The 23,469-nt window shown below is 32.6% G+C and overlaps 2 pseudogenes; both read right to left on the bottom strand.

Annotated features, from left to right (window-relative positions):
• Positions 1-946: 946 nt before the first annotated feature.
• On the bottom strand, positions 947-16,091 carry LOC114077176 (annotated as a pseudogene).
• On the bottom strand, positions 14,640-17,063 carry LOC107019497 (annotated as a pseudogene).
• Positions 17,064-23,469: the final 6,406 nt, after the last annotated feature.

Below are 23,469 nucleotides of genomic sequence, written 5' to 3'. Positions count from 1 at the left end.
CTTCTCGGTGTTTGAAGATTCAATGACCCTCTTGGTGTTTGAAGATGCAATGGCCCTCTCAACATTTGTAGATGATGTCTATCTCAGCGTTGAAGATGCAATAGCCCTCTCAGCGTTTGTAGATAATGGCCCTCTAAATGTTTGAAGATGTAATGCCTTCTCCACATTTGAAGATCTAACAACCTTCTTGGTGGTTTTGAAGAAATAAAATCCCTCTCGTCATTTGAAAATGCAATGGCCCTCTTTGCATTTGCATACATGATATCCCTCTTGGAATTTGAAGATGCAATGGTCCTCTCAGCATTTGAAGATGATGGCCCTCTCGATGGTTCACATCATCTTTTTTTATATCGACAGAATTTGTGAATATTCTTCAAATGTTTTGATGCCAAAAAATGTAAGTCGATGCCATTGAAAATGCTTCTGCATAGCAGTGCTTTCACTTGTTTCCTATTTTGAACATTTTGAGTGTATTGTCACTCATGCTTTGTTGGAGATCTTAATGAGGTGTTATCGCTCGTATTTTAAACTGTTTCTTTTTTTTTTGGAAAACTTCAATGACTTCACTGCCTCCACAAATAGTTGTCCATTTAAGGAAGCTACTCGCCCTTTTGAATTCTCCATATTCGTTGAATGGAGGATAAGATGATCTTGAAGAAATCTTATATACCGACATCCACGGGATTTGTGTTGACTTCTGTAATCGCTTTCTCCTTTTCTTGCTATCTTCGGTTGATCACTTTGATCTCGTTCTTCTCAATAGACATAAGATGAGATTATACAGAACATTTGACATATTAAAAACTCTTTAAGGAAATAAATGTTTTGGAGAATTAATTTGGAAAATCTCATTTTCAAATTTCATGTCATGTCATGTCATGCAGAGCTTAAATCAACGTCCATGGTTGAAACTTTTGACATGTCTGATGAACTTTTTCTAGAGAATTCAGAAAATCCTTGAAGCTTGAGTAATATCTGACATGGTTCTCCTGAAATCCTCCATATTTGGAAAGTTTTGTCGTTGAATCTGAAATCCAACAGTGCTTGAGATTGTTGAAGTTGACTTTGAACTTTAACGATGCCAGAGGCCATTTAAAGTTAGCTTTAAACTTATGAATATGCTTGAAATGTTCAAAATTAATTGCATACATTTACTGATTCTTGAAGAATATTTTGAACCCATCCTCAAAATTTTATGTCCCAGTTAGATGTCTTAGAGTATCTCAAATATTTGATATATGAGTTGTAGAATTTTTGAGTCCCTCTCAAAAATTTTGTCCTAGTTGCAATTCGCAATGTGACTTTAGTCTTGACTTGTTGAAGATTTTCTTCTTGAGAATTTTTGAGAGGGCTCAAAAATTATGTCGGGGTTAGATGTCTCGGCGTACCTCGAACTGTGGATACATGACTTGTAGAATTTTTGAGATCCCCTCAAAAATTTTGTCCCAGTTGTAACTCACAATGTATCTTAAGTCTTGACTTTTTGGAGATCTTATTCTTGAGAATTTTTTAGTCTCTCTCAAAAATTCTGTCCCGGTTTCTTTTGTAACGGAAAATAAAAATCTTATAAAAGATATGAATGAACCCTTGTGGTGCCTACGTATCCCGTTGAGGTAGGAATCAGGTCAAATGTAGTTCCTCCCTCGAGTTTTAACTGAAATAAAGTATTTTGATAAGGAAATGACTGAGGCCGACATAGGTCGCCTACGCATCTCAATCTTGAGAATTCATTTCAAATGTAGTTCGATAAATGCTAATTTTCTAACCATAAAACATAAGATGGTTACAGGAAAATGATGCGTTTACAAGTAAAGAAAATAAAGAAACTCTAAATCTTCAACTCCTATAACTCTTGATAGCATCTGAGTAGGTTTTCCACCTAAGATGAATGTCTATGCTCAACCCTAAGATGTTATCAAAAAAATGTATTAATAATTTCCTAAGTAAGTTGTTGAGTTCTCTTTTTCGAGCTTCTGTCAGATATATACGTATTCTAGTCTGTTAGACACAATCATCGTTTTATGTATCATCCATATTTGACTTATCATGATTCTCGAGTTGTTTCAATTCTTTGGCGATGTATTAAAATAGAATGATCTCCCCATCATACTCTTTGAACACATCGTCACCTACCTCTTTTATTCATTGATATTGTGACATGACATGATATTGACAGATTTAAAGGTATTTTTACTAAAACAAACACAATTAAAGCTAGTGGAATAAATTTTTTCAATGGAAGAGGCTTTCATTGAAAATAAGGAAATACGAGCTCGGCCATGACCATGGGACATTTTTGCTTTTTCAAAATTTTATGAATAAGATTGGAAAATGACATAAAAGGGTGGTACCAAACCTCAATTGGACTGCCTCCGATTTTAGGAATGATAATACAATTTATCTTTGTCTATCAAGACGAGAGGGGAATCAAGAGAGTCATGGAAGTTAAATTAATAACTCTCTCCATTGTCTTGGCGTCTCATATGGATGGTCTTGATCAATTCCTCAACCACGACATAAACTTCTTTAAGAAGATCTGTAGTTCCCTTTTGAGACTATCATATGGTTAAGTCGGAGGCCTCCTCCTCAATGTTGTGGGCCCTCAAAAAATGGGTAATCAACCCCCATAACAAAAACTCCACCTCATATTATTCCAAAACTTTATCATATTTTGACGCAAAATAGGCTACACATTAATGGTCATCCCTTTCATAAGTTCAAAGAAATAGCCACTTGCGCAACTTGTTTCTCTAAACTCATTTGGGACATGTGGATGTTCTCATCCTTCTTATCTATTCTAGCACTTAACTTGGTCCCCATTTCAGACATGAGTTTTTGGAATAGTTCTTCATTGGTCATTCCACCTTTGGATACACTTTGGTGTGCGCTTTGGTTAGGATTTTTGTATTGTTGCCCAGCTCCTTGGGTACAATATTAATTTGCACCTTGTGCCTAATTTTTGTTTTGGTTCCCTCCCCAAGAAAAGTTAAGATGGTTTATCCAATTTGGGTTATAACTATTACCATAATTTTGTTGGCTTGGCCCCTTTGCACATTTACCACATAATTTACAGAAGTCGGGTTTGCCTCACATTGATCAGTATCATGGGTTTCACTACCACATACCCCACACCATTTTTCTTTTTGTTGCACCACGTTTACCGGTGCTTGAATTAGAGCCAACTTCTTAAACTGTAAAGTCATACTATGCTGCATCGCATCTATTTTGGCATTTAAAGTAGTAGCTTGGTCTACATCTAATATCCATGCAACCTTTTGGGTTGTGGTTCTAGAAATGACCCTCTCATACCCTTGACTCCCTTCTGACAAATTATCAAGAAAATCAAAGAATGCTTCACTTGTTATGGATAGTGCTTGCCCACCTGTTGCACTATTAAGAAGAGCACGCGCATTATATTCCAAACCCTCAAAAGAAAGCGTGAGCTAGTACCTTATTAGTCTGCATGTGATGTGCAAGCATTCAGCATTGGTTTGAAGCGTGCCCACGCTTGGTACATGTCTTCCCTATGCTTTTGAGCAAAGTTTTTTGTTTCGCCTTTCAGCTTAGCGGTTTTCTTGGATGGGTGGAAACGACTCAAGAACTTCTTTGTTAGACCGTCCCAAGTAGTAATGGAATTCGGTGGTTCAAAATCTAACCATCACCTTGTGGCTCCTAGCAATGAGTATTGGAACAATTTTAACCTCACATACTCTTATGAGACTCCAAGTGGAATGTAGGTATGAGTGACCTCTATGAAGTTCCTAATGTGAAGTTGCAGATCTTCATGGGGGAGACCAGTAAATTGCCCATTAGTATGGACAATTCGAACCATATTTACTTTTAACTCAAATCTCCCCGCGGTGGATGTTTCCTGATACTCGATGCCAAATTAGCGGTGAGTAGGACTGCAACATCATGCCCTGGTCTTGCTGGAATGATAGGGACATTAGGGGGTATTCCTTGGATATCCACATTCTTCGGATTTTTCAGAACCCTTGGGTTATTCACATCTTCCGATTGTCTTGATGATCATTACCCCGATCTCCCAGAGGTCGTAGTTCTAATTCTCCTGGATTCATTTTTCTCAGCTGATGTAGAACTCTTTCAAGTTCGTTGTACGGATCAACTAGATCTCCTTTTTGATCTAGACCTGAGATTCAAATGCCTGCAATAACAAGCTGAAATCAACTAATTAATACTTGAGTATTCTAATTATAGACTTAAGAAAGCTCAATATAAATCAATTTCTAAGTCCCCGACAGCGGAGCTAAAAACTTGTTGCTCCCAATTGCACACGCAAGTGTACCTGGTCACGCAAGTAATATAGTTTCTTTTAGAAACGAGTTATAATTCCCAAGGGACTTATGATCAACTTATATTCGCACTTAATTCAACAACTAAAGAGAAAAGTAACTACTTCGCAGGTTGATTGCTTTATGGTTAACTAAGACTATTCTGGACTAAGTTTATAGTAAATAATGGTGAACAACTTTGATGTAATTTTTCAGGAAAGATTAAAAGCAATTCTAGAGCTGCAGCATATAACAAATTTCATCCATCGTAAGATCCGCGTAGAACTAACTTCAGTTGTCAAATTGCTGGTTTATAGGGTTAATAGTATGATCCAGGTTAACCACCTCTCATCGCCTACCCTAATTATCTATCTAACTATATCGTCGAGCGGGGATGAATAGACTAACTGGCGAGCATTTATATTTCATCCTGTTTTGTAACCATGAAAGGTATTCATCTTCTGGGCGTCACTCCTGAAAACTAATCTCCTCAATTTAATGGGCGGACCAAGATCTCTATATTTATTCCTAGATGGCCAATCAAGAAATAGTAAAACAAGAATATAAAAGTAATTTGAGTGGACAATCAAAGATTAATTCATAAAGTCTCACATATTCAACAATTAATTCATAGCAACAGCCCCAGATTTAGGGCATTTAGCTACTCGTGCTATTAATAACCAAGAAAATATAGTTGTTCATAAATAAATCTGTAAAATAAAAGAGTTAAGATGATTACAAACTTGATTCTTGCCCTCGCACACTAAACAAATGTCCAACCCTCACAATGGAAGCGCTAGGCTCTATTTATAATAATAGACATAGTTTAGAACAAATCCTCCTCAAATTAGAAATCCTAGGGAACATTTAAAACTTCTAATAATATTTTGGGGTTGGAGCGTCGCACCTAGTAGTACGCCCCAAAACTTCTGCTGATCTTTTGTGGCAAGCGCGTCGCGCCTAGCAGTATGCCCCAAAACTTCTTCAAATCTTCATGCATTGGCGAGGCGCGCCACTCAGTACGCCAGCTTATATGGTCCTCATACTTGATCAATTTCTTGGTGTATTTTCTCCTTCTTTCATTGTTTCAACTCCGATTTCTCCAGAAGTTCCTGAAATCACTAATCATGAGTGTAAGTGAAAAGATCATCACAAGTATACCATATATCAAGTTAATATTTCAAGATCATCGTAGAACATAATCAAATTATGGAAAAATATTTACTCTTTGTATACCTAAGATCACGCGTCTTGGGGGTTATCTCGAGGCATGCTAAGATCAATCCAGTGCTTATAATAGGATCTTTCTTCAATACTGCTAGTTTCAGTAATAGCAATTGTCTTCTCATTTTAAAGTGCAACATCAATATCTAAAACTTTGAGATGAAATTTGATCTGTTCGCACCAATCTGAGAAGTTTAGACCATTGAAGGTCGTAACAAAGTGTAACACCCCAGAAATTTTTTGAACTAAGACTTGAACAGTTCTTCGTAGTGAGTGACATTTTACCGAGAAATTAAAAAATCTTCATAGTAAAGGTCAGTAGATGTAGCACACTTAGTTCCAAGAAGAGGTAAATTGGAAATAGAAAAATCATATATTTTTCAAGTTAAGCTAAGTATGAGTTTTGGGTCAACTTTAAAAGACCATAATTCTTATATCAAGAGAGTTAGGTGTGCTAACAGATACCGTAGGAAATATCTTTGAATTATCTTTCCATATCCACCGAGGTTTCTCAGTTTGAGTTCGTACAAGGGAATTACCTATCCAATCAAAGGTAAATGAATCTACTTTCCAACTCCACCAATATTGCGTTCATCTAAATTCTGAGTAAAACGCTATGACTACTTTAGTAACCTATAGAGTGCTGTTACGAATTAGCCAATGGGAAAATATTTAAAATAGTTGTTTTTGTCTTTTTACCTCCAACAAAACTATGAATGAACTAATTCAAGAATCTCAAGAAATAATTTCTAGATTGTTTACCTTCAAGCTAGAGCTTCAAGCCTTCAAATCAAGTTCTTCTTCAAGATTCTTCAAGATTATTAAAGATTCTTCAAGAATATTGTTCTTTTAGGTATGTAAGGCTATCATAGTCTTCGACTAGTTAGTCCTCAGGCCTTACATTTACTTTTAGATCAAAAAAAGTGTAATCTAGGATACTTAAGTTGATTTTGAGTTCTTAAATTCATGTTTCTTTTAAAAGTTCTATTCCTAATTATTGAAATGCTATATTGTTATTGAGACCCTTTATATCATGAATCATAACTCTTGATTCATAATTCACATTCAAGAGAGAGTTAAAAGTACTGTTCAAGGAAGCCTTTGAGTTCAATTGTGAATCCTTTTACATCCATCATCAATTTGAGTTAATTTTTGAGTAAGTAAGTATGAGAATGATAAAGAGTTGTATACATGAGTTCCTGATTTATATTTTGACCCATGAGTCGAATCGTCATGCTTATAACTTCTATATGAACTCAATCAGTTGAGTACCTTTGAGAGGAATAGTATCTTCAAGTACTAAGTCTTGAGTATTGAGTTCCTAATCCCCTATGAGATTATATTTTTAATCATGAAACTGTTACATATTATTCTTTAATTACTTGAGTTGAATTGTTCATGTCCATAATTCCTCATGAACCATAAAAGTCGAACAGTCTTGAGATGAGAAGTATATTTGAGTCCTTCAGTTGAGTAGTCCATACTCATTATTACGCATGAACCCTTTGAGTTGAGCATATCAATGCAGTTCTTGAGTTACAAGTTTTTGAGATCTATATATGGGTATAGAAAACAATGCATTGAGTCATTCACATGCATAGCTCTGCATGAACCATATTTTAAGAATTATTTTATAAATGTTTTAGTTCTTGTTTTAAGACTTAAACTTTGAGTTTAGTAAAGATTAAGATTGAAGTTCATTTTATTTAAGAGTAAATGTTTTCACATTTAATATGAGAGGAAATTGAGATTTTCAAAAGAGTTTTGAGCAAGAAAAGGAATATCGATTCCAAGAGAGCTTTTAAGCTAAGTTTTTGAGTAATTATCTCAAACCAAAGAAAGAGTTTTCTTCTAACAAACATATTAGCTAAGGTATATTTTGGAAGTAGTATTGAGACTGATATTAGAGAGAATTCAGATAACTCACATCCCCCATAAACCATGTAAACATCATTGGTAGTAAAGGATCAAACTTTTTAGATTACTTCTTAAGATGATTTTAGCATAGACTAGTGGATCTACTTAGTTAAAGCATTCAATATGACGGCAAAGTGTAAGATAGTTCTGACGGTGTGGGCATGGCGATGTATCATCACTTAGGCTCACAGTGATTGTTGTCGGTTAGAGAAACTCCCATATAAATTATATTACTTTATTATTTGAGTAAAGTTGAGTTTGTTATTGCATTTATTTAATGAACTAAGTTATTTTCCACTGTTTTAAAAGCTTTCATTATATTGCATATGTATTGTTGATTTATGTTGAGTTGAGTACCAGAGTCAAATATCATATCTTTGAGTTGAGTATCTAATCTTTGAGTTGAGTTATCTTAGCATCTTGAGTTGAGTTGAGTGTGTTGAGAATAGATAAGTATGTTTCTTTTTATCAAGTTTTAAGCTTATTTTTGTGCTTTAAAATTCCCCTTACATGCTCGTACATTTCACATACTGAGCCAATTGGCCTTTATCATTTCATGATGTTGATTCAGGTAATTAGGATCATCAAGAGGAGTTTTGTATATACCACATGGAGTTCAAGCTAGCCATGGCTTGCATCCGTAGGATTTCATTTACTTTTTAGTTTTGTCAGGATGTCGTAGGTTTTATCCCGACTTCCATCTTTGTCATTTAGAGGCTTCATAGATATGCAGTAAGTCTGTTTATTTATTTTGTTTAATACTTTAAAGACATAAGTTGCCTATTTTTGGAGCGAGTTGAATATATTATATATTTTAGAGTTTCCTTTTGAGTTAATGTTTTGTATTCGAGTTTCTTGAATTTCTATTCAGTTTCTTAAAAAATCTTTGTATTCTTGAGTTAGTCTTTCACTTGTAGTCTGTCAGGATGAGGGTTCGATTGGGGACCAACAATGTTCTGGAGTTCCAACCGCGTCCAGGGTGTAGGCTCGGATCGTGACAGAATGACATAGTGTGAATAAAGCGAAAGTGTTGAAAATATATTATGCTCAGTTGTTAATACTTTGAATTATGAATTTAAACATACTATCAAATTTAGAAATGAATTATAAATTATTAAATGTATATTGATGTCCTCCTTTGTGAGAAACAACAAAATACAACTTTAAATAAAATGATGCTTAAAAATAAACTTTGTTATTCAATAATTTTTAATATATCAATTAATAATATTTATTATCTTTAGATAAATAAATAAAATTAAAGATCTAATTATCTCCTTTAAAGTTAAATGTTATATAAATAAACAATCAACCTCAGTGTGATTCATAAATGTCTTACAACCAAAAACTTCAATTTATCCATAACTGTTATATCGGTTATTGAATCTAAGTTCAGTCATTATTATTTTTAGTTAATTCTTCAAAGATTAGGTCACTTTGATAATTAATAATGTCACACCCCTTTTTTTGCGCGCATGACAGTGATGGTTTTTCCAATTTAAGTGACGGTATTGATTAAGACATTATTTAAACTTTCAGAGTCGCCGCTTGGAATTGAGTTATGCTTTCAAGTCACCTTTATTTTTAGTCCCTAATCAAAAGGAAATGACTCTTTAGTTTAGTATGCGAACCAGAAATTCAGGTAAGGAAGCTGTTGACAAAGGGGAAGGTATTAGGATCCCTCGAGTCTCGTGGTTCTAGCACGATCGCTTTTATTGATTTATACTTCTTTTAACTATTTCTTGGATATATTTGATATGCTACATTTTTTCTCATATTTTCATTGTTGAATTTTTATTAGTCTTAAATCGGATGCATAACTGCATTATCGATCTTGACATTTGGAGACATTACTGTCTTTTTCGCATTTCACCTTATAATTGTCTATAAGTGTTACATTAAATTAATAAAAGTTATTTATAATTATAAATAAGGTGTGTCACCGCATCCTTGATTTTTAATGTCTCAAAAAGATGCTTAACCGAATTCTTAATTGAAACAAATCTTGTTAATATGCCTAACACTCATCTAGTCATTAAAATAAATATCTTTCCTTCATACATGCACTAAATAATGTAAAATAAATCTAAACACTGAGGATATAATATAATTCTGGCGTTATTTCTATATCTTTTATTTTATATGTAAATACTTAATATTTTTATTACTCTTAAAGTTAATGTCAAAATTAAGTATACACTTTTTTCTACAACAAAACAAATAACAAATTATTAAAATAAATCTCATTTTTGTGTAATAACATAAAATAACAACAATTTGTTTTATTTATTTATTTTTAGCCTAACTATACCTACTTTATCATTATTATCTAAATCAAAACAAGAAAAATGTTATGACCCATTCATTTTAAGAGATCACAACTAACAAATAAAAATAAATAAATAAAAAATAATCATAGATTAGCAATCTTCATTCATGAAGTAGAGATATAAAAAGTAACAAATTAATCATTTCAATCAAATTCATGAATAAAATAAAATATAAGAAAACTCGTCATCAAATTATATCAAATTTCATAACTAAATTAAAGAGTTAAGAAAAAATTGAATACCGCAAAAATCTGATCGAACCTCGATTAGAACACCTACCAATTTTTTTATTGTTGTCCATGGGTATTGGACTAATATAGTATGGGTTGTGTTTTTGTTTTCTGTAGTCGTCTTTGTATGTGTGTACGTATTATTTTTGGGATGTAATAATACAACATTCTTGCCTATGAAATGTTTGTCTCTTGTTGTTGCAACAATCCTACCGTCGTTGCTGAACCAATCAATATCCCCTGCTAGGTTATCCAAATGGTCTTTGTGATTTATGTCATCAAGCACAACTAAGACTTTCTTAAAATGAGGTCTTCTTTTTCCTTAGCAGTTCAGAGAGAAGGATATTTTGCAGAGAGTGCATTTTGTTTATTTTCTTTTATATCCTCAAGGAAAAAATGACCATCAAATTGAGGGGAGAGCATGTCAGAAATTATTCTTACTATTGTCGTTTTACCGACTCCTCCCATTCCCAGAATTTGAACATCATTGATTTTTATCTTTAGGAGGGATTTTACTTTCACTAAATGGGTATTTAATCCCAAAATATCTTTTAAATAAGATAAAAATATTTGCATAAATTGGATGAGATTTGGTTGACAACTTGTTGAATATTCTTTCATTCAGTCCTACACAAATGAGAAGATTAATCGTGAATAAATGAAAAAAATATCCAGTATTAGTAAGAACTTCACATAAATCAAACTCTTTTTATAATCACCCTTGGCGGATGTCATGTCCTTTTATGATCCGCAGCAGAACTTAGTGCAGTTCTCCATCTTTTCACCTTCTTCATTCCCTAATCAACAGCATCCTTATACTTTGATTCGTGTTTGGCAAAGGCTTCCTCAAAGCTTTCCTTTTTGTTTCGAACTTCTGATGGATCAACATCATAGAAAGTCGGTATGACTGTTTGTCCATATTGAGTCTTGGAATCCATAATATTCACTAGTTCATCCAAGTACCACCTTTACATAGCATAATTCTTCGAGAAAAAAGCTAGGGCAACTTGAGACTCTTCAATGGATTTCAAGTTCATCTGAGATAGATACACCGTGCTCTAGCTTTTTGTCACCTTGAAAGGAGAATATTTCCTTATTTTTCAAGCAATCATATAAGTGACCCGTAAAAATTCTCTGAATGTCTTCACCTCTAAAACATAGAAAAATATCAGACTTCCATCGAGGAAAGTATTGTGAATCACTCGCAATAAAAGAAGAAGATGACGTGGATGTTGATCTCAAAGAGTAAACACAAACTTTGTGGTAATTATAACATGAAGAAACATAAAGAAAATGAAAGAGAATTGTTTGTGTGAATTATTAATTTTCCACTCCACTTTTCATTAGAATTATTTGGAAAAAAAGAAGAAGATCAAAATGAATCACATGGTCTACTTGAATGGACAAGAAGAATAATCAACAGTAATATGTACAGTAACAGGTTTAAAGATTCTTTATCCATCGATATGTGTCTTTGATGTGTTTTGTAAGGAGGAAAATATTAATATTTAATCGATCAAAAATGTTTTAAAAAATATTGTTCTTACTAATAAGTTACTTAAATATAAGGAAACTTTTTTTTCTAATGAAAATAGAAAAAAACAAGTTTTATAATGTGATTTTTTTTTATCTATCTCTGAATGCAAGCCCAATGAATTATAGAATCCATGGTTAGCTATCCCCTACCCCAACTTTAATAAAAGGAATTCTGAAAGTTAGTGAGAAAGAAAAAGTGAAAGAGATGGTTCTTTCTTCAATTAAACTAATTTATGGATGAAAAAAAGTGACGTTGAAATTCTAAAATAGGTGAATAATAGTTTTCTTCGTCCGGAAGCAGACGACTTAACTTTCCAAAACACTATACAAAGATGATGATGTTAAACGAACGTAACATAGCAAAAACTCACATATATTTTATTTTTTGTTATTTTTTTTTATATATTTATAGTTATGATAAAACTAAGGTGGATGTCATGTGGGGCCACCCATTTAACTGTCATCACTTGCCATGCTAAATGAATGTGATGTAGGGCCACCCATTTCTGAAGTGTCATCACTTCTTAATGGCCAAGTGTTAGTTTGTATATCACTTATTGACTATAAATACTCATTCACAAATATAATGATATAGAGGTTGTAAGAAATTAAGCTCTCTATTTGTTTGTTCTTCTTTTTTATTTAGATTATTAATTAATATTAGTTTGTTAGTTAGTTATTTTAGAAAATGTTATCAGCACGAGACTTTGCCAACTCGAGCTGCTATAGATAGGTAAACAGGGTAAGGGTTTTATTTTTCTAAAAAAATATCTAATATTTCTAAACTTGAATTTAACTCCTTCGATTGAAATCCACGTGGAAACGATGGGTCTGGTTGACACCACTAAAAGTGATAATCAGGCATCCGGCCAACATCGTGCCAAAGCTATGATATTTTTCACGCACTATCTTGATGAGGGGTTGAAAATGCAATACATCACTATTAACGACTCTCTTATACTGTGAAATAATTTGAAAGGTAAATATGACCACTTGAAGTTGGTCAATCTTCCACAGGCGCGTAATGATTGGTTCAATTTGAGGTTACTAGACTTAAAAAGTATAACTAAATACAATTCTTCCATGTATAGATTTATATTACAATTAAATTTATGCGGAGATAATGTCTCTGAATATGCTAAGCTTGAGAAAACATACTCCATACTTCCTGCCTCAAGTATGCTCCTGCGGCACCAATATTGGAAAATGGGTTTTAAAAAATATTTTAAATTACTTTCACATCTTTTTATTGCTGAACAACATAACGATTTTTTAATGAAAAATTATGAAAGTTGACTCATTAGTTAATATGCCACTCCCTGAAGTGAATCAGACTAATTATCACCATATGAGAAAGAGGTTGTGGCTCTGATCGTGGTCGTGGTCGTGTCGTGGCCCTGTTCGTCCTGGTCGTGATCGTAAAATAAACTATAATCATGATGGTCATCTTGCACAAAAAAATGAGTACCAGTATAAAATTAGGGTAAAAAATAAAAAGTGAGGCAAAAGAAAAATTCAAAAAGTGTATGCCATAGATGTGGAGGAATGGATGACTGGTCACGTTTCTGTCGATCATCTAAGCAACTCGTTCAGCTCTATCAGGCATCCTTGAAAAAAGGTGATAATAATCCATAAGAAAATTGTCACGCCCCGAGCTTACACACCAAACGTGGCTGGCACTCGGAGACCATTGTTGGCCTCAAGCGAACCCCTAACCTGACTTACTTAACTTAGCAGAAGACTTAAAACACAAGAATAGTCTACATAAAGAACTTGTGAAATAAACTGAGAATGTCTTAAAAGAAAGCATTCAATTAGCCAAAATGGCTACTCAAGTCTCATAGCAAAACATCTTAAATACAAAGCTAAAAGACTCATATATGACTGCCTTACTATCTATGAAGTCTCTAAAACAACTTTGATGGATGTGGAAACATACCCCACAGCATACAAATAAAAAAAAATATTGAAAAGCAACAAAAGCAGTACTCCGGAATGTAAGGAGGCTCACCAACTGTCTCTGGAGTGCTTAATTGGATCAACGGTGCGTTGGATGTCGATGCTCATCACCTGCGTTTGCATCATAATGTGATGCAGTTCAACTGACATCAGTACATTGAATGTACGATTATGCGAGTTGGAATGCTGAAAAACATAAGCTAGAAAGAATATGAAGGAAACTGAACAACTTACCTAGCTCAACTCAACATAACTGATTCATTTCAATATAAAACAATTTAAAAGCAAGTGCAATATAAAGAAAAGTTTTTTAAAACATGCTGTCAACTTTGTGTGTATCCAAAATACAAATAACTATTTGATGTATGTAAAAATACAAAAAAAACTGATGTATATACAAATACGATAATTTATATGCACTACAAGAAAATGCATTTAAAGCTATTAAACACATTGTAGTTGAATATGAAATTTTCCGTAGCTAAATGCTTTGGCCACAAAATAGTTTTTCGTAGCATTCGTGGCAAGATGTAGGGTGACTAAAAGTTAGCTACAAACTTTACGTGGTCTGTGGCTAAAGACTAATACTTATAGCTACTACAACAATTTGATTGTGGCTATAATAGTACAAAATTCTTGCTACAAAATATATACTTGTAGCAAAATAAATTTTACTCTTTTGCCACAACAAATTAAATGCATAGCAAATTTTATATTGATGCAAATGACTTATTTTTTCTATGAAAATTTAAAATATGTGGCTCTTTTATATTTTTAATCTTGTGGCAATTATACTTGTATTGAGCTACAAATTTAAAAAAAAATTATAGCTACAAAGTAGTGCATTGCCACAAATATATTTTTTTCACAAAGCTAAGATCTCAAACTTTTTACCATGACATACATTAATTATAGCTGATATTTTTAATTTTCCTATGAAAAGTGAAAATGTATCGCATTATTTTTTATAATTACATATATATTTTATCGTAATTACAAAAATTCATTGCAACAAATTGAATAATACTGACATAAACATTACCAATCACAAGAATTTTATAATGTAGCTAAAAAATAAATTCAACAATTCTGTAGTTACATATTTGAAAGGATTTTCCACAAGCTTTGTTAGTCAAATAAGTTCCATAATGTAACCATGAATACATTTTTGATATTCCAAAATATTTCTCAAATTACATATAATTGTATTCTAAAATTTTGAGAATAGTCATAATATACAATTCTTGTAAGACATCATCTTGTTTAAGTCCAACGCAACATAGTCTTCTCCTATCTCTCCTTCTACAATCTTCAATTGCACCTTCGCTTGATCAACTGGGTTCCAATTTGTCAGTTGTATGCTTTTATTCCATAAATATGCCTATCAATAATGGTAAATCTTTTAGCACCGAGAATATAATGATTTAAAACTTCAAGGAAAAAATATATTTGTCTATGATCAATGTTTAGCAAATAAAAACTAATACAAAGAAAACTAAGGAGTAAGCAAATCTTATACTTTTAAACTTCTTAAAACATGTAGATATAGATCTCAAATTTGAGTATCAATTATGAAATTTATACCTTATCAGAATATTTCTTTTACATTAATAAACATATACAATCCATTATAATACCCATCGACTCAAGATAGGACAATAATCTCTTGTAAAATATAGAATATGATTGTGCATGATTAATAATTTGTGGCTCAATCATTTCTTGAACCAATACATAATAGAAAATTCAGAACATACAACTAAGTAACAAAAACTTCATATTGTGAAAACTTATCCCATCTGCTTGAAGAATGCTATGTAAAACCTACAAAAAAAATATTAGAAACAAAAAAAATTGAACAAATGGAGAAAGGGAGGACAAGAAGGATATGTGAAGGGCGAAAAGGATATCTGGGTTTTATTAAATGGGTTTTAAAATTTTGTGGGGAACTTTTGATCTTCTAAAAATTTTAACTTTTGGGGTAAAAGTTTTTGGATCTAAATGTGGAAAGGGGGATATGGTTGGAGAATTATTTTAGGTGAAGATTAATGCTTTGCTTTTACTGTTATTATTTTTCTTTATTTTAAAATTATTAGATACAATTTTCTTTTGACGTATACTTCTTATGTCTCATATTAATTATCCAATAACAATAATAATAATAATAATAATATATCTAGTGGAATCTCAAAAGTATGGTCTAAGAAGAATAGAGTGTCCCTAGACGTTACCATTATTTCGTGAAGGTAGAAAGACCATTAAGTCATATTAGTTGTTCACATTAATAAAAATAGTTATCTCAAATTAATTGTCAATTTATGAAATGAAGATAGAAATTAATTACAATATTTTCAATTTACCTTACAATTAATTCTTTTTTAAAAGTGTAAACAAGTTTATGAAGTTTTACATAAAAAACATTTTAAGCGGCTATTAGACTAAATCATGACATAATAGCATAGGATAAACAAATTTTGGCATATGAAAACCATAAATTGAATATTATTGCATTGTAGTCTACTTACTGTATTGTTGACCCTCACTTCTTCGAAATCTTTAGCATCCCATAGCCTGCTATATTCACCCGGATCATCCTTATGCATTTTTACTGAATATTTACTCATATCTTGTATTAAGTCATGTAATTTAATTAATTGTACCACTAGAGATGAACAGAAGAGATTTGTCAATTAGGACACTCAACGCGATACTTACTCCAGAATATAAACTCTCAAGAATTTGCATGATTTATCTTATGTTTCCCCTCATATGAAGAATGCTAGATCTAGAAATACATCATAGCTAATTTTGAGTTTTTCAACGATTTCTGATTTTGAGTTCATTTTCATTTGCTCTGTAGAACTTCTCCACGCAGTTATGCCCCTATTATGTAAGAAAGAACCCCACGCTTTTAGGGCTAAAGGAAGTCCATTCGCATGACCTACCACCTCCAACGTTAGCTTCTCAAATGAATTATCTGGAACTTCCTCCTTGAAAGCATGTTGATTGAACAATTGAATAGCTTGATGATCAACTAGTAAAGTCACTTCATACACTACATTTTTTTCTATCAAATGTTTGTCTCTTGTTGTTGCAATAATCCTACTTCCCTTGCTGAACCAATCAAGAACCCATGTTAAGTCATTCAAATGGTCTCCGTGATTTATGTCATCAAGCACAACTAAGACCTTCTTAAAATGAAGTCTACGAGCCATCAAGTGCTTCCGGTCCTCCATATTATTTGTGTATTCTTGTTTTTACCTTGGCAGTTCAGAGAGAACGATATTTTGCAGAGATTGCATTTCTTTGTTTTCTTTATATGCGCTAGGAAACAAGCACCATCAAATTGAGGTGAGAGCATATCAAAATTTGCTCTTACTATTATCATTTTACCGGCTATTCCCATTCCCCATATTCCCAGAATCCGAACATCATTGCTTTCCATCTTTAGTAGGGATTTTACATTCTCAAAATGGGCTTTTATTCCCACAATATCTTGTAAATAAGATAAAGGTATCTTGCATAATATGGAAGAGATTTAGTTGACAAATTGTTGAATATTCTCTGATTCAATCCTACACAAATGAGAAAATTAATTGTGAATAGATGAAAAAAAATATATTAGTAAGTACTTCACATAAATCAAACTCTTTTTATACTCACCCTTGGGCATATGTCATGTCCTTTTAGATCCGCAGCAGAACTTAGTGCAATCCTCCATCTTTTCACCTTCTGCATTCCCAAATTAACATCATCCTTATACTTTGATTCGTGTTTGCCAAAGGTTTATGCAAATCTTTCCTTTTGGTTTCGAACTTCTGATGGATCCACATCATAGAACACCGGTACGACTGTTTGTCCATATTGAGTCTTGGAATCCAAATCTTCACTAGTTCATCCAAGAACCACCTTGACTTAGCATAATTCTTTGAGAAAACGACGAGGGCAACTTGAGACTCTTCAATAGATTTCAAGTTCATCTGAGATAGATGCACCGTGCTCTAGCTTTTTGTCATTTTGAAAGGTGAATATTCCCTTATTTTTAAAGCATTCATACGAGTGACCCGTAAATGTTCTCCGAGTGTCTTCGCCACTAAAAATTAGAAAGATAATTTACTTCCATCGAGGACAGTATTAAGAATCACTCGCAATTGAAAAAGAATATGCCATGGATGTTGATAGAATAAACACTAACTTTGTGGTAATTATAAGATGAAGAAACATAAATAAAATTAAAGAGAATTGTTTCTATGAATTATTACTCTACTCCACATGTCATTAGAATTATTGGTAAAAAAGAAGAAGAAGATCAAAGTGAATCACATGCCCTACTTGAATGGACGAGAAAAATAATCAACAGTAATGTTAAAAAATTCTTCATGCATCAAAATGTGACTTGATGTGTTTGGTAAGGAGGAAAATATGTTTCAAAATAATATTCGATTTTTCTCATATCTAATCCGTAAAAAATGTTTTGAAACATATTGTTCTTACTAGTAAGTTACTTAAATATAAGGAAATTATTTTTTTCTAATGAAAATAAAAAAAAAGTTTTATAAATAACATTTCACACCAATTGAGAATTTTTATTATCTATCTATGAATGCACGCACAATGAATTATAAAATCCATGCATGTTGAGTCATCCCCCACGCCAACTTTTATAAAAGGAAGTAGGATAGTTTGTTAAAAAGCAAAAGTGAAAGTGATGATTCTTTCTTTAATTAAACTAATTTATGGATGAAAAAAGTGACCTTCAAATTCTAAAATATGTGAATACTAGTTTTCTTCGTCCGGAAGCAGATGACTTGACTTTCAAACACACTATACAAAGAGGAAAATGTTAAACAAATGTAACGTGGCAGAAACTCACATATAGTCTAATTTCTGTTATTTTTCTATATTTGTTTAGTGTCTAATGTAATATTTTGTATTGCATATTTTAAGAATTGATGGGACTTTCTTGATATTTTTAGTTTTAACGAGTTTTGAGACGTGAATTGCATGTAAATTTTTCATTACAAATTACATATTTTATCCCTTTCAAATTTATTGGTATTTACTTTTAAAAAAAACATCATTTTCATACTAGAGAGTACATATATATTCCTTATAAAATGAATACATTCTTAATATAAAATTTAGGGAAAATGCACAAGTACCCCCTCAACCTATGTCCGAAATCCCAGAGACACACTTATACTATACTAAGGTCCTATTACCCCCTGAACTTATTTTATAAGTAATTTTCTACCTCTTTTTAGCTTATGTGGCACTAGTTTGAAAAAAAAAGTCAACCATCGTTGGGCCCACAAGATAATGTCACGTAGGCTAAAAAGGGGTAAAAATTATTAATAAAATAAGTTCTGGGGGATAATAGGACCTTAGTATAGTATAAGTGTGTCTCTGAGATTTCGGGCATAGGTTGAATGGGTACTTGGGCATTATCCCTAAAATTTACTAAAAGTGCATAAAGTAAAAATGACTAACTATTATACAAATACAAATTGTTACTTGTAGTTTTGATGATTTCACAAACTTAGGGGGACCTTGTAAAGGCACCTGATCACTTGCGCAAATATATACACTATTGTCAGGCTGGAAAAAGTAAAATTGGTTGGTGCATAGTCTCCAACTGTAGCAGAAATGGCAGAAAGCTCCGCCAATGGCATGGTTTCGAATGTTGTGACTATTCTTCATAAAGATTATGACCAATAGGTACAACCTTACTTTTTGCAACTTGAAAATTCTCAAGAACTCTTGTAAAGGCTAACACTCAAGTGAAAAATCATCTTCAAGAACAACAGAGACTTGATAGAGCTGCAAGCTTACTTGTCTTAGGTTTATTTCTTCTGCATGCACATCGTAAATTTATTCCTAATCTATAAAGGATTAAGATATTGTGTTTGGTTAAAAATTCTAAATCAGTTTAGGTTAACAGATTTAGTGAGCAACATTGTGTGCTTCTTAGTAAAAGTCTAAGTCATCCATAACGTGTTAGTTTAGTGGGAAACCTTTATCTTGCTTAGTTGAAGTCGAAGTACAATTGGTTGGTAGATGTGCACAATATCCAAGTGTGGCAGAAATGGTAGAAACATTGGTCAATGGCATGGTTTATTGATCACCACCCATACATTATAGATAACCATCTTCAATTTGTATGGAACCTTACATGATATTTTGGAAGAGTATAGGTTGAACAATCAACATTCTCTCAATATACTTGTGCTTTCTCTCACATTACACTAAAGATGTTGATTGTATAACTACAACTCTTTCTTATACATCATTTATCTCTACCTAGTGTATGTGGACCCTTAAATGACTTGTTTAAACTTATTTCATTGAATAAATTTCAATAATATATTGTATTATTAGTTAATCATTCTCCTTTTAAATTATACTAGCTATGGTCAATATTTAAGCCTCATATTCTAGTAGGTGAAGTATTAGGTCATGTTTGGATCATGATATCAATCTGTATATACCTTATTACTATTGAAGTGTCGATGTTGTTGTTACAATATAAACCAAGCACATGAAAAAGTATCAGTTGTATTAATTATCCATATATTTTGATCAATCGTGACTATACTCAATTTTTCAAATTTTACAATGGTAACATAGTACAAATTGCTGGTTTTTCAATGTGAACATCTGATTTTGTGACAATTCTTTAACGTGTCATTTGGTGAAGTATATATTACTTGTATTAGTTATATGTTTGATTAGTTATCCACATGTTATTTTATTATGCAATTTTTATTTATTTTGGGCATTAAAAATAATATGTATGAGGAAAATTACGGTTGTAATGGAGGAAAAAACATAAAAGCAAATTTTTGGTAAAAATTAAACTTTAATGCATACATTAAAATCATTGCATTACCATAAATTTCCATATATTAGTTATAGACACATTTATACACTACGATTTCACTCAATAATAGACAGTGTACATAATGTATGTCCTCTATATAAGATCATGAGTAAATTTAATAATAATTGACATTACATTGACCAAAATATTAGGGTCCAAAATAAACAACACCTTCATCCAGTAGCTTAGTTACAAAAACATAATTAGTCAAATCTATCTAAGACTTGTTGTTGTTCATACATCTGATTATCTTATGTCTGGATCTCTTACAAAGTGAACATTTGTTCCTCCTCTTGATTTTGAAATTCTCGTTTACACCCTTGAAACGTTTTCTTTTCTTCCTTTCAAGCTTGGTATCGCCAAGGGGTGGAAGAATATTCACACTTAACAATTCTTCTGATGCACACCATTTCGATTCGATAGGGACAACATTAATTGATTAAGAGTATGCAAGGAGGTATGTATCAACTTATATAAAGGCAAGCATATTCGTAGATGCTCATACCATACTCATTGACATGCTTCAATCTCAAAGCAGTCATTGTGTGAGCACACGATGTCTTGACCAAGTCATATACCCTACAAGAAGATGATTTTTCTAGTAGGTTACAGTGGAAGTAGAACCTGCGACGAACACGGTGAATTGATTTTCATCTCCATTTATGTTCTCTACGTACAAGGGTCGCCCTCCAGCATTTTTTTTCTTACGATCCTTTCAGCAGCATGCACCATTTTATTACCCTTTGATTTAAGTACATACGCATGTCTCTCACTAAAAAGTTCTCCAATTCTCTTAGCAATTGAATTAAATATGGATGCAACCAACTCTCTTACATCTATAAATATAACGCTGAGTGACTCGGCAATATTTGTGGTCATCACAACATACATGTTGCTTGGGAAATATGCTCTATTCCACTTTTCAAGCCGAACATCATACTCAAGGACAAAGGTTGCCTCGGGGGATTTGTTCTTGAATTCCAAAAAATGATCTTTGAACTCCTCCAAAGAATATGCCATTTCCGCGTTGTAGTATTAGATAGAGGGAATCACCACATTGGTGATTTACCCAAAGATATATTTATGATGAGAATGATTGTAATCCTTTGCAATATCGTTGGAAATTCTCTTGCATCTATCAGAAATAAAACATAAATTTGGCCAAAATATCCTTCAAGTTTTCAAAGAAGAACGTCCAATATGCATCGTTATCTTTGTCGACGACACAAAAAGGAAATTGGAAAAACATGATTCTCCGTATCATGTGCAATAACACTCATCAATACTCCCTCGTATTTATCATGTAAATGAGTGTCGTCGACTCAATTACCTTTCTCATTGAGGAATTCCCCTAATGCAAGCACCAAAAGCTAAGTAGTAATACATAAATCTATGAGTATCCTTGCTTACCGTGATATCATTGCTAGAACCAAAATTAAGAGGGTCAAACATATACGAAAAGGCTTTTAAGCATGAATATCCATGCTCCGTTGTCCCTCGAACCATTTCCTTGGCAGTCACACCTTCCTTCCAACATTTCCAATAGCTTGGAATATAATGAAAAATATTAATATAGTCCTCTAAATCTTTTTTAACATTTGGACAATTGTCATCTCTATAAAGATTAACACAAAGCGACGCAATAAATTTGGTTGAGAGTCTTCTATGGCTGTTGATGATTTGTTCAATACTGCAACTTCATCGTTAATATACTTATGGATACGAAATCTATCTTAACACTCATATTTATTTGCCCGCAGCATCAACGCACAAATACAAGACACACGTTTCACCTTTAAGTATTTAGTACAACTCTTCACTGTAGCAAAATCAAAAGATTTTTTTGCCGCTGCTTCGGCTAATAACAATTGTAGCTCATTCTTGGTACTAAATGTTTGACATATGTTAAAATTAGTTTCATCAAAGAAAGAATGGTTGGGTTGTGATTTCTATTCTTGCTCTCTCTGATCTTATTCGAAATGTTCCAAATCTTCCGCATCTACGGGTTGATCTTCAAAATCTAATGAATCATTATGCCCATTCATTGAATCATCACCCAATTTGTCATTTGATTGATCACAAAATCTCTCATTCGGTTGATCACCCAAGTTATCATTTTCAACTGAGTCGTTGTAGTTTAAAGAACTTGTTGGTTCAATCGGAGACCTCACAATGACATTTATCCTCAATATAGGCCTAGAGCCATCAATAACAATATCCATCATGTACAAGTTCACATGCCTATCATTCTTTATGAATGTGGGATGTATTTTTCTCTTCCCATTCATTTGATAGCTTATCATCAAGTTTCCTAGCTCACAAGCTAGCTCACCAGCCTCAATTACGTTTGCAATCAAATCGTCGTATGTACCATTGCAACACAACGCAATGAGAACTATAGTCTTCATAAAAGTTTTCCAATAAAAGATTTTGGACTCTCTTCCCATATTCTCATATAGTCATCACTAGCAACAGCAAATTCAGCTACTGCCATATATAAACTACACCAATAGATACTAGTTTACGATATCGGTATGTAGCAACCGATGACTGGTATGAAATCCATACAAACTGCAAATGAACAAGAATGGGTTCAGATCAAGCTCGAAATGTAGAAAATGTATATATAGTCCTTCTAAAAAACTAAAGTTTATCTAAAAACAAGTTATGAATTGATTTTGGAAGATTTTTGCAAGCTTTAATAATTTGCGGGAAATTTTTTTCTTTGAATCTATTAAAGAAAATGGTGTAAAAATGGAAGCAGTGACTAAACTAATGATGATTTTACCTGTGAAAGCGAAAATATCATCAAAAAAGTCGTCATGATCATCTAAATCGGCTGCAAAAACGGGAGCATTTTGATTTTTTCTTGGAGAGCTTTTCTCCGAACAATATTTTTAATGAATGGAAAAATAAAAACATTTCTGCATTTGTGTTGGATGAGTGGGGACCAAAGTGTAGTATCAAAAACATAAGAAAAGGGTGTTGTATGTTTTGAAATGATACTGAGTGATGTCATATATGGTGCCTGAAGTACTAATTTTTAAGACTTGGGTCTAAATGCACAATTATATATATATATATATATATATATATATATA

The sequence above is a fragment of the Solanum pennellii genome, chromosome 5 (assembly GCF_001406875.1).
Source record: "Solanum pennellii chromosome 5, SPENNV200".
NCBI lineage: Eukaryota > Viridiplantae > Streptophyta > Magnoliopsida > Solanales > Solanaceae > Solanum > Solanum pennellii.
Note: the sequence above shows the minus strand (reverse complement) of the source record. Positions and strands in the feature narration are given on the sequence as shown.